The 13,629-nt window shown below is 36.8% G+C and overlaps 1 protein-coding gene across 2 annotated transcripts in view; it reads left to right on the forward strand.

Moving 5' to 3' along the window:
• gng12b (guanine nucleotide binding protein (G protein), gamma 12b) overlaps positions 1 to 13,629 on the forward strand; it is a 79,496-nt gene that overhangs the window by 8,030 nt on the left and 57,837 nt on the right. For both annotated transcript variants that reach the window (XM_022675416.2, XM_015606929.3), the window contains one exon: positions 3,004 to 3,079. The gene's annotated coding sequence lies outside the window, so the exon portion shown is untranslated. The remainder of the gene's footprint in view (positions 1 to 3,003; positions 3,080 to 13,629) is intronic.

Genomic DNA, 13,629 nt, shown 5'->3' on the forward strand with positions numbered 1-13,629 from the left:
CCTAGTTTTAGCATTTGATTCTAATTTTTATTTAGCTTGGTATGGCAACTTTACATCTTACTTTACTTTTTCTTCTAGTACACTGACCATCTTCCACTCGCAGTGTAGCAGCAAGCTGATTGGCTCTTTTGTTTAAAGGTTGTTTTTTTATCAATAAACCAATGCCATGATGAGCGCTATGAGAATTCTCATTCACATTTAAACCAGTGGTTGATCTGATCACTAATAAGTTCTCTTGTTGTTTATAACCACTTTAAAATTAAATGTCCTGTGCAGAATTTTGTAATTTCATGCCACTGCTATAAAACTCTAGGCTAAATGTGCTCCTGACTGTAACCATTTAAAAAATGAGTTTCAGAAGTTAGAAATTATATAATATACTATAATTAAATTAATAATCAGTATCAATATATCTGTAAATGTAATTTATGGGCTGGCATCAAACTGTGTCAAAAGTGTGACCGCCAGAAGTACTGTTGTAATAATAGTACTACTCATAATAGTAATAGTAGCGTAACTGAAAGAAAGTGTAGTGCAGATAACATCTCTTTTGGCTACAGGACCTGATTGGGATCATTTTTCATGCTGCTGCTGTTCAGAAAGCTGTGGGAAATTCCCTGTTCAGATTAAAGGAAGCAGTGGAGGCAGAGTTACTGTAATAAAGCCACTTTTTGTTTCATTTATTTCAGCAGGTTCCTGGTGGTTGTGGCTCCTGTTGTGACTGGCTCAGTGGGAAACAGTAGCACCCGCCTGCTTTCTCTGCGTTTACGAGACTGAGAGCATCATCAGGCCTTTTGTGTAGATCAGTGTTTCACATCTCATAACCAGCCATTCATTCACAGATATTACAGACCTGCTGATAACAGATAGGCTAGGAGATGACTGCATCTTTCTGTTTTAAGAGTTTATTATTGCCAAATGTAATAAAGAAATAGTTATTATCAATACAATGATTAAAATATTAGGCAGTGCAATTATTTCTGTAGTATTGAGCTTTGCTGTCATAATACAAAAGATTAAAAAATTTGTGCTTAGAGTAGGGGTGGGCGATATGGCCCTAAAATAACATCACGATATTTTATGGTATATTTGCGATATCGATACTATTGGCGTTTTGACAAAACACTGATTTTTTTTTTTTAAGAATACACTACTGCACAATACTATGAATGCACTTCATATATCTCCATATATCCAGTTCTGCAGTAAAATTAATGATACTGTACAAATATATAATGGGAAATGAGAACATTTTGAATTTTTCTTTTGCTAAAACCAGCAAAAAACGCTGTACCCTGATGTAATAATTAGGGGTGCATGATATATCACGATATTTCAGGGTTTAATATCGTTCACGATATTCAAAAATGTTGGCGATATTATCGTGTACGATATGATATGGCACACCACTAGCATAGAGCATTCTGTGCAGTGAGTAACCTTACTGATGAATTAGCAGTGATTTCTGCAACATGTAGGCTTTTTCTGAAACGTAAGAAATACTGCCTATTCGGACCTATATATTTGTGCAGAGCTACTACAAAATATGGATTGTGTATTGTATCCCCCTTTCAAAATCGTCAAAATTGTCATCCAATGCATAGCAGATTTATTGTTTTCTTAATTTTGCTGGTGTTTTGCTGGTTTTGCTTGGTACACATGTCTGTAACGATACATTGTTTTAATCTATGAAAGGTAGGAATGCATAAATTTTGATATTGATAGCGGTATTTGTATCAATATTTATGCATCCCTACCTATCAGACAGTCATCTCTGATATTGTAATCTTAAGTAAGATTCAGCCGCATCTCTCCTGGTAATTGTGATATTTACAGAAGATCAGAGTTGGTCCCTGTGTGTCACACTCGGCCTCAGTGAGTAAATTCAGCTGAAAATTGCTTCCTGTTCCTCTGAATAGTATCTGAAAGTGTTATTCCGTGGGGAGCTGTGGTGTGTGGAGTGGGCTGCAGTAGGTGGGGGTGTAAGGGTGGATGTTATTTTTGGAAGTAGGTCTCGGTGGTGACTCCAGTCATGTCTCTGCCTGCCACACAGTGATGCTTTCCCTCCCAGACCCTGTCCTAATATAACTCACTCAGTCCCATTCAGATTTAGTTCATACTGGAGTAGCCCATACTGTAGTGGTGCTTTCAGTCACTTTAAGTAAAATTACCAAATTAACTGTTGCATTGAACTACTTTACACTAACAACGACCCTATTACATAATGCTCCTGATTTTTTTTTAACATAAAAGGTGGTCTGCATCTGATTGACTTGTTTGGTTGTTTATAATAATAGGTGTTTAGCAATAATTTAGCCAAATATTCACATACCACACAGCTCTCTGCTGATGTCCCGTTCAGTGAAAAATTATTGAAGTAGGTCAAAACCTCATATTTTAAAACTCGCAGCTTACAAACAAAAACGGTGGTGAGTGCAAAAATATCTAAATCTGGAGCAGTTATGGTAAAAAAAAAACAGATTAATATTATGGCAAAAGGTTAAGAAAATCTAAAATAGATTTTACTCAATTTGTTTTTATAATTATTATTATTATTATTATTATTATTATTATTATTATTAGGGCTGTATATTGGCAATAACACATTGATATAATATGCCTCACAATAAAGAAGTTACAGTTCAAATTATTGTAATATATTGTTAAAAGCAAAGCAATATTGTGCGATTTTTCATGTTAATTAAAAAAAAAGCATTAAAATATATTGATAAAATCAGAGTAAATACCTCAGTGTGTGATATATTAGCAGAGAAATGACATTCAAAAAAACCTAGGATCCAGTACAAGGTCAAGACAGCAGGACAACCCCTGTCAATCAATGCTACATACATTATTTTAATGTTTAGCATTATGGAATGAATATAAAATATAATGGTTTATTCGTGTTGTGGTATTTTGTTGCAGCTCTACAGTACCATGCTGAGTACTCTGATTATCCTGCTGACTGATTGCTCTGTGTTGTGTCTGATCTCTCCTGTGTAGCTCACTGCACCAGCCGAGGTTGCCGACGGTGGAACATATTACCCGGGGATTTAAGACCTCATTAGCTAAACCACCGGTGAGTTAACTCGCTTAATTATTTCTTCATTAATATCCCCCACCTCCCACAGGGCCTTCAGTGCAGTGTGCCTGAATTACTGCAGAGTTTCCTTTAAATGGAATTCACATCTGTTTGAGCTGGCCAGCTTAGCGTGAGGCTTTATTGCACCACTTGGACTTTCACTTTTGCCACGAGCCTCTTCTCCTACACCTTTATATGTACTGGATTATGACAGTTAACTCCCATGTGCTGGTCATGTAAAACATTGGGAAATGGATGCTTTACTCTTTCTGCAGTTGTAAAAAGACTTTGTACAGATTTTTTGGTGCATATTTTAGGCTTTGATATGGAACTATGAGGCTTATGTTAGATTATTTAATGTATGGTCCTCCAATTAGCATCATGCAAACTGTATTGAAAAATTAATGTGACGTTATCGAAAACAATGAACAAAAGCATGTCGCTGCAGTAGTAACTTTCTGGATGTCTTGAATTTGAGTGTTTTTGTCATAGTACTAGTACTGGAGATTTGTTCTGCTATCTAGTACACTAAACACGTCACCTAAACTTGGTAATTAGCAAGTTAGCATGTATGTTAAGGTGCTATCGCATTTACCCTGTTTTGTCTCAACATTTAGACTTTTCAGTTTTGTCCAGACCAAGATAGTCATTGTGGAAAGCAGACTATCATCACTTATTAAACAATAGAAGAAGAAAAAGAACTGGCATTGAGGTGAAATCTAAATTCTCTTCAACAGATTACGATGGTGATTACTGTACTACTGTAACTGTTGATTAATCCTTATTAATTGCATTTAGCCTTAAGAGCATTAGTGGTGATGTTGTGAGGATGTAGGATGATCACTATTCCCACCTCATCCCCCATGCATCCCAAAAAAGTATTGAATGGAGCACCATCATTCCAGAGAACACAGTTCCATTGTTATACATCTTAAAATGCATCTCCTTTTCACTCATCTGTAGCTGATTCCAGGCATAGGTTCATTTCAGGACTGGGTTCATGTTTTTCAGAGTCCTATTCTATTGCAAATCTTTTTTTTGTACTTTTTTGTTAGCAGTAAAGTGCAGCGTAAAGGGTAGATTATCATCATAGCTTAAATCAAAGCACCAGTTCCTAGCTGATTAGTTGACTTTGGATTTAGACAGTTCACCTAAAATCCTCATAAGCGAGGTATAGCAGAGTGTCCACAATCAGCCAATTGTTAGCATGGTCTCTTATAAGACAGCTGGTTAATTAGGTGTCACCACACAAGAGCCTGGTCATACTGCCTATAGTGGCGCACAGTGCCCAAGCCCGGGGAAACACATGCCAGCGAGGGGAGTAACATGTTGCTTAGCAACTGCAGCACACAATAGATAATAAAAGATCAACACCTAAAGCATTAAGAGAGACATGATGATGTTTGGGTGGAGGACGGATTCTGGTCATTGCGGATGTAAATGTGCCCAGTATAATCAGGATCAGGGGCCGTAGGATGCGAGGTGTGTGTATAGAATACACACTTTATATGCCCTCTCCGTTCCGATCTGCCATTGTCTTTGATTCTGCGCTGATAATCCGCTCTGTGTTTAGTGTAAATATGACGGACGCGGATGTTTCTCGCCATCAGCCAATCACCCTTATCTCCTGTCAGCTCCGTGTTGTGAAAACTCAAGAGTGAGCCAACCACAGATACCCTTAGCCGGTCATTCACAGCCTTAGTGTTTGAGGTTATAGTTAATTAGTCATTTAATTCACTGAGTATTTACTTTTACAGTTTGACACTACTTTAGTTAATTAATCAGCTAGTTTGTTATTTAGCCTGCTAGTCAGATAGGTCATTACTCAGTGTTTGTCTAAGTCTGTTGGTTAGTCATTCAGCTATTTAGATTGTTATTTAGTCAACGAATCATTTAGTTAGTTAGTTACTTAGTCAGTAACTAGTATGTCAGCTATTCAATTATATAGAAGCTCCTTAGTTGCACATTCAGATAGTCATGTAATTAATTATCTCGTTCATTAAATATTTACTTATTCAGTTATTCATTTAGTTAACAAGTCAGCTAGTTTGTTAATCAATTTGTTAGTCAGCTAGTTAGTTAACTAGCTGCTGGTTAGCCAAATGGTAAGTTATTATTTAGCTAGTTTGTTATTCTGTTAGCAAGTAAAGTAGTCAGTCAGTTAATCAGTCAGTAGTTAGTTAATTCGTCAGTAATTATACAGCTTATTGCTAAAATACAGTTGATTAGTTAGTCTGTCAGCTAGATCATTAATCAGCTAGATAGGTAAATAGTTAATTAGTCTGCTGGTCAGTTGGACATTTAAGTAGTCATTTAATTAATGAATGAATTAGCTTTCTAGTTAGTTCCTTAAATATTCCGTCTACTATGTAGTCAAGTCAAAATTTGGCTGTAATAATTTGCAAGCTAGAATGCCAATATTTAAAATTGTTGTGATTATTGACAACGCATAATATCACAGATGTTCTGAGCATAACATGCAATATAGACACTTTATATATGCCATATTGCTTAACTGCAAAAATGCCTTCGTTTTTATCTATATACTAGTGGAAAAGCCAAATAAATAGCAGATTTTAGGGAGCATTCACTTCTCGGTGCTGGGGTCCTTGATTCAACCCCTATCTGGGTGGAGATTTCATGTTCAATGTCTGCGTGGATTTCTTCCGGGGACTCTGGTTTCCTCCCACAGACCAAAAACAGGAAGATCAGGTAAATTGGATATTCTAAATTGCCCAGGAAAATTGTATTACTGTATGCCCAAATATGGATTGGCACTCTGTTGTGCTGGGTCAACTTTAGGTGGACGGTTGTTCCGGTTGAGAGTATGCTGTGCGTCATTGGCTGTGTGTGTTGAGTGTGTGTGGAATGTAATTGTAAGCGTCTTTAAACTTAACTGTAATTGTAAGTAAGTAAAAGTTATGAAAGTAATAATTAGGAGTATTTGGTGTTATTCTGAACCCCACTCATGAGTGAACTTTAAATATAATTTAATATACAACATTTACAACATTACAAGTTAGTTTATGATCTCTTTTTTTTTTTTTTACCTTTTATGGCCAGTGATTTTTAAAGCCTGGCATTGTAAGGGCACGCAGAGGGCTGGCATGTCGGCACTAAAGCAGCTGAATAATAAGGCGGTACTGAAGTGTAGTATTTGGACTTTGGCTGTGTTTTATGACTTGTTGTTTTATGAAAGCATTACATCTGGACTAACACCCCCCCCCCCCCCTTCACTCTCCCTCCCCATGACTGGTTTCCTGCTTCGTTGCCTAGCGATCTATAAACCCAGATTTGGCTCCAGTTCCTGTCTGGGGCTGCTTGGTTTGGTCAGTTACACACACACACGCACAGACAAACACACACAGACCCACGAGTATATCCACCCTGTTTCCTGCTGTCACCCAAAACAAAGCTCTTTAGCTGGGACTGCTCCACTCCACTGAGCATGTTATTACCTGCACATGCTGGACGTGAGCTCTGTACATTTGAGTCTGAGTTCAAGCAACTCATCACGGTACAAAGGACAGAGTCAGCACACGCAGCTTTTTCTCATGTTCTAACGTTCCTGAGTCTTGCACGTTACGTTAGTACACTGTGTATGTTGTTTCATTCTTTTCTTTTTGTCTTTGTGTTAGAATATTTTTTTTATTTGTTTTACATGGTTTGAGGTCATATCATATTGAAAGTAAATTCTGTCTAAAGTAGCTACTGCTGTGGACCCTGATCAGAAAGTATATCTTGTAAGTTCATATCCAGGATCATGCCTCTACGCCATCAGCAGCCAGACTCAGAGAGAGCACAATTAGTCATGCTCTCTCTGGGTGGGTAGATTATGCTCTCACTGGGATGCTGGTGAGCGTAAGTGTCTGTTGGCTGATGTGTCAGGGCTGGAAATCTGGTGCTTTCCTCTAATTGCTTTGGTTGTCTGGTAAAGCTTCACTGGTGTCAGTTAGAAAAGGGGCGGAGTCTAATTTTATTTGTATCAGAGTAGGAATGCACTTCTTCTCATCCTCCTAGAGTTTGGGTTATTAATTCACTCAGTTTAATTGTGGGAAAAAAGTTGCTAGCTGTGTAGTAAAACCACTCCAGATGATTCAGAATGCAGCAGCACGTCTGGTCTTCAACCAACCAAAACGGGCACATGCCACCCCGCTGCTCATTGAGCTCCACTGGCTACCAGTTGATGCTCGCATCAAATTCAAAACTCTTACAATCGCCTACAAGGTGATGACAGAACAGGCTCCTTCCTACCTGCACTCACTCCTGAAGGCCTACGCTACCTCCCGGCCGCTGCGCTCCTCCAATGAACGGCGCCTCGCTTTGCCAAACACTCACACAAAGCAATCCAGACTGTTCTCATACAGAGTTCCCCAATGGTGGAACAAACTACCTTCCACTACCAGATCAGGAGAATCTCTCACTATCTTTAAGAGGCTCCTGAAGACAGAGCTCTTCAAAGAGCACTTACTCTCCTAACACCTCTAACACACTAACTACTTCTAACCCCATTTCCTTCTTCCCCTCCTTCACTTCTCTATCCCTTTATTTCCCTTCGACCTCCTTTAAGCCCTATCTAAAAATGGGTTATCTAAATTCCTATTACTTTTGTACTTCATTATTGTAAGTCGCTTTGGACAAAAGCGTCTGCCAAATGAAATGTAATGTAATGTAATGTAATGTTAACTAGGGGTGGGATGTTTTAACATTATATCGTTTACACAGTGTATCATAATGTTTTTGTTTTTAATGCATTATTGATATGTGGTGTCAAATATGGATATTGTTGTTTATCCATAGGATCTCTAAGCTCGTGCCCTGATTTGATTTACTACAGTTACTTGCTTCGTTTCTTCATGTGGTGGTGACAATCGAGTGAATTGGGTAAACATGCGGTAAATAATATTGATTGATAAACTCTGTGAAACTGACACCAATAAATCCATAGTTCCTGGTGTTTGCTTATTTAGGAGTATGTTATCCCCTTCAGTAACACAGATACTGTGAAGTATCGTAGAAAATTGTCTTGCAATATATTGAGTACACAGAATCACAGTATTGTGATATCATTGTTAATGTGTGCTACATATCGCAGTTATATCATATCATATCAAAAATTGCCTGTGATTTTCCTTGCTAATTGTGACCTAACATTTTAACAGGCTGTTTAATGTTTTCTACCTTTTACCGCTTCTCTGCAGCTTCAGACCTGAGCCATTTCACTGGGTTAAGATGTTTTGATGTTGGTTTCCCTCCACAAAATATTAAGAGCAGGCATATGAACATTTAGGATGTATAGAAAAATTACAAGCTGAATTGTGTCTCTTCATCACTAATCCCAGCACTCTTATACAATAACTTTAGTTCTGTCAGGATTTTTGTGTTCTTTCCAGAAAGATGTCACCTCAAATTGCAAAGAAAGTTTTTGGCCTTTCCTGAATGCTGCATTTACTCTATGAGATTCGTCAGTATAATTGATGTCATCAATTATGGAAATAAGGTGATTTGTGTAAAATGTCTCGATACACTGGAAACATGTTTCCTTATACTGAAACTGGGGGTGGTGTCCCAAATTGCACTCCACACTCTGAACTCTAAATTTAGTGAGTAAAAACATAGTATGTAGGTAAAGTATGTACATTATACATTTGCCAGTGATTATCTTATTGACTACATATTTTCTCAGTGATTAAATAATTCAAATTTATAACCATTTTTTGTACATTTTTAGCAAACTTAATTAAAATTATTAAAATTATAAAAGCATTTTTTTTTAAACACAGAATAAACAAAGATGGCTCTCCCTTGATTTTATTGACAATTAAATAAATAGCTTTAATGTGTGGAGAATTAAGCTGTGCAGAAAAAAAACAGTGTTGGTTGTCAAAATGTGCTGGTTTCTTTTACCATGGGAAGGTGTGTACATATTCAATATGCAGCTCTGTAAAAAAAAATTGAGACCACTTTAGTTCCTGATTCAGTTTCTCTGATTTTGCTATTTATAGGTTTATGTTTGAGTAAAATGAACATTGTTGTTTTATTCTATAAACTACGGACAACATTTCTTCCTCTTTCTTCCTCTTGATTATATTCCAGAGGTTTTCAGTTTGGTAAAATCAAAAGAAAATCACAATTTTTAAATGGTCTCTTATTTTTTTTTTCCAGAGCTGTGTGAACAAAACTATAGGGACATTTGCGTATTCATTGTTTCTTTTGAAATTAACATTATTAAACCAGAATATAATGAGAGTCTCTGCTGTTTATTATTACAAAAACATAATAAATAATTAAAAATAAAGTATGTTTTTTCTCAATTTACATTGTATTAATTGTTATTGTTATTAGTTGTGGTAGATCTGAAAATGTTAGTGTTAGGCTCTCTGCTCATTGACTGTAGATGCTGCCTACGCTTGTGCTGAATGAGGCTGTGTTCAATGTCACACATTTAACTATAATGCGTCTAGGCTCTGGCAGGCCGTGTTGGATAATGTCTGCATTGTATCCGGCGCTGCTGCTCTACTGTACAGCCGCTCCACTCTTACATAAGCAAAGCTCTGGGAAGCTTCCTGCCTGTTGCCTAGCAACCTCTAAACCTGGACCCCCGGCCCCTCGCTCCGCTTCCGAGCTGCTCAAATGAATTTTTACATCTCGTACTGATAAGTGGCTCTGCATCTCCAAACTAAACAGTGCTGAGTTAAAACCAGATTAATGAAGATCTGGAGGGAAACTAAGCGGGACAGGAGGGGGAGAGTCTTCAGAGAGTGTGTTTCAGACTGAACACATGCTGTACGAGACTGTAGGAGCTAGGGGAAGGAGGAGGCTTAATGTTTTCGCAGTTTTTCCTTGCCTCAAATAGCAAACTTAGTCTATTAATAAAGATACTTTGGATTAACAAATCATTAGACTTGGTGCCAATATTTTCATGTTTATCTGTTCTATTCTATTGGCAATACCTATATTACTATTCTTTTAGCATTACTTCTATTAGCAATATTTTACCATTATTCTGTTGGCAATACTTGTATTAATATTCTATTGCCAATATTTCTATTGGTATTCTGTTAGTATTTGGTTGGCAATACTTCTACTGGTATTATATTGGCAATACTTCTCATGCTGCATATAAATAAGTATTGTATTACAGTTTCAGACCTGAAATACGACAAAATCTGAACTGTAAATGACAGATTTTTGGTGGTGAATTTATGAACAGATTGAATGATGATTAAACATGTTTATCATCAGTGTATCAGTTGTATTACTAAGTATTTTTTCCCAGCTGGCCACTTGTGCAGTCTTTCATTAGATAGCATTGCCCTCTAGTGGTAGGATGGCAGCACTGCATAAACAAAATAAAGCATTGCTTTTTTTTTTTTTGGGGTTGAGGAAACGCATTGTTTTATTTCTCTTTCCTGATCCACACTAATCTTACAGTACTTAAAATAAATCTACACTGGAGTAGTTTCTGAATATCTGCTGCAGAATTAGCGGAAAGTGGAAAGTGTGATGCACGCAAGGTCACGTCTGACCTTTGTCCCAGATTCAGTGTTCAGACACTATTTCTCAGCTTTCTGTCTGGATGAAAAGCAAACATTTTTGACTTATGCAAGGCTGGAGTTTCGGTACTTTTGTTAAGCAGTGAAAGAAAAGCCTCTGAGGACTGAACTGGACTGGACCGGACTGGACTTGAACATGTTTAACATCCCATTCAACACGTTACTGTTTTTTCTTGTCTCGTTTTCCACTGAATTATTGTCATGTCCCATGACTTTTGCCATGTCTCATATAAGCTAAAGATTGCTGCACCGACCTGTGGAATATGTGGGCGGGGTCTCTTGCATTAAATGTGGATGTGACTAGACACACGGACAGTTCTAGCCAGATGCCACCCGTCACAATCTTTACCACCCATTGCACTCTCCACTGTGTATTCCAGTACACTAGTAACACTACATCGGTAATGCACAATCTGCTGTTCACCACTGTTTACTGCTACATAAAGCTTCATATGTGATCCTTCCACAGTGCCTCTGTTTACTGTTACACAGAGCTCCATGTGTGATCCTTCCACAGCACTGCTGATTACTGGAGCTCAGCTACAGAAGATGCAATCAGATGGAGAGCTTTGTTTCTTTATGATTATCACATATCTGAACTACACAATAAAAAAATAATAACGCTTACTGAGCTTCATTCTGGAGGAGAAAAACGCATCAGATTCTCACTCAGTCACACATTGTCTTGTTTCTACACTAAACTACTTACCAACACACACTGCTAACAGTCTTCACTGATAATAATCTCAATAAAAAATGAATTATTATTGATGTTGAGTTTAATGTTGTTAATCAGTGTTTTACTTTAACATAATTTGAACTGAACTGGAGTTAATGCTGTGCTGATTGGTGGGTCACTCCAGGTTAGTTTCACTTTGGTTTGATGGTTTCCTGGTTAAAATAATGTAATAATCAAAGCTTTTTAGCTGGAGTTGAACAGTTTAATCGTGATGGAGTATAAACTCTAGTAAATGTGTTAAACTAAATTATTAATGTACTTAAGAAAGGGCAGTAGCCTCATCCATTGAACACAACATGACTGGGAATTGCCTAACACAAATATTAAACAAACATTAATGAACACGGAAGTGTGGGAAAAACAAAAAAAGGTCTATTGCGTGTTATGTCATCTTGAATATAGCATCTTTGTATATTTTATATGTAATAAAGAGCCACTAAACCCTAAACCATATTATTTTTGTTTATAGCTGAAATGTGTTCTTTTAAATGTAATTAAACATACCAGTCCTGCTTAAACTTTTTAAACATTTCCTAACCTTCCTAACCAATAAAAATGCTTTTATTGTGTTCATTTTTGAGCTGAGGGTGGAGTCAATTAAAATCAATGAGTTTAGTGCCCCTTTAAAAATATTCAACTAGGCAATACTGAATTTACATTTTTTAAATTATTACATACTATAAAGCTGTTACATTTTGTAAGTAATACACTATGTATGTTTTTTTCCTTTCTATACATTACCAGCTTATTAACTAGGGATGCTCGACTGTGAAAATTATGAGCAATAAACATACATTGTAAATATAAGCTTAAATAATTTAATAGAACCTATAGGTGAAAAATCTTGTTCTTATCTGTCCTATACTGTGTATCCACCAGAGGGTGCCATCTCCCTGTGGTTCAGCTTCATGCGTAGTTCACCACTCTTTTTTTTTTTTGTTGCAAGGAATAAGTAAAGGGTAGTGTTTTTCTGTGCTGTCTGTTCTCAGTGTTCTCTGTGTATTAAATCAGTCTGTAGTCTGTGTTTGTGCTCGTGTGGTTCGGGTTAGGTCTGTGAGTGCAGGGAATCTCCTGAAATGAACTCGGACTGTAACGGATCGTTTTGTGCAGTAGATTCAGCCTGATTGTGTCTGTGTGCAGAAATACATAATTAATCTGGTAAATTAATGCACCAATTTCACTGTATGCTTTAGCAGATATTGGGTCTTTGTCTCTGCATGTGTACTCAGCACCAGCCCTGTGCTGTGGGTGGGTTTCATTGTGTCTGTCTCTCTCTGTACAGGTGATGAAACAAAGGCTCTTTCTTTCTGCAGACGAGTGAGGCAGGGAGTGAGTGAGCGAGTGAGCAAGTCAGTGTCTGTGTCTGGAAGAGGGAAAGAGGGAGTGGGAATGTGGGAAAGCACTGATAGTCAAAAGTTTGGAAATGAAAAGTTTAATACAGGAACAAGGAACATGAGGTCTGCTTATTTATAACAATATTAATTAAGCATATTTATAATAATATTAATGATGGTGCTCTCATGTTATCTTATCTCTTATCGAATGCAATGATATCGCCAACATATTTTGAATATGGTGAACAATATTATACCCTGTAATATCATGCCATACCACCCACGCCTAATTATCACATCAGGGTACTACTTTTTTGCTGATTTAAGCAAAAAATATAATGATAATAATAATAAAAATAATAATAATAATAATAATAACCACACTGTTCTGATTTCCCATTATACGTCTACTAGAGACAGGTTATATCTGTCCATTTTCATTTATGTTACTTGAATATGTGGAGATATATGGAGTGCATTATTAGTATCATGAAATTCTGGATCGTTGACTTTTGTTACAAATAAATTCAAATAAATATATATATATTTTTTTGCAATTTTTTATATATCTAATTTATTATAACATATTGCATGCAATAATAACATTTACTTTTCATTTTGTTGCAGTAGTATATTCTTAAAATATTTTTTAAAAGTATCGTTATCGTGAGAATACAATGAAATATCAAGGTAGTATTTAGGGCCGTATTGCCCACCCCTAATAAACAAGTTGGTTTTAGTCTAGACTTTAAGTTTGAGAGACTAAAAGTGAATTAGAGACTAAATCTTGATAATTTCCTGAAAGGTTTTGTCAGATTTGCTGGTCTTTGTAATAAAAGGTGATTCCTCACAAAGTAGAGACCCCCCCCCCCCCCCCCACCCCAGTCTTTACTCCCTTTACACCCACCTTCTCATTCC

Source organism: Astyanax mexicanus, chromosome 5 (assembly GCF_023375975.1).
Source record: "Astyanax mexicanus isolate ESR-SI-001 chromosome 5, AstMex3_surface, whole genome shotgun sequence".
Classification (NCBI taxonomy): domain Eukaryota; kingdom Metazoa; phylum Chordata; class Actinopteri; order Characiformes; family Acestrorhamphidae; genus Astyanax; species Astyanax mexicanus.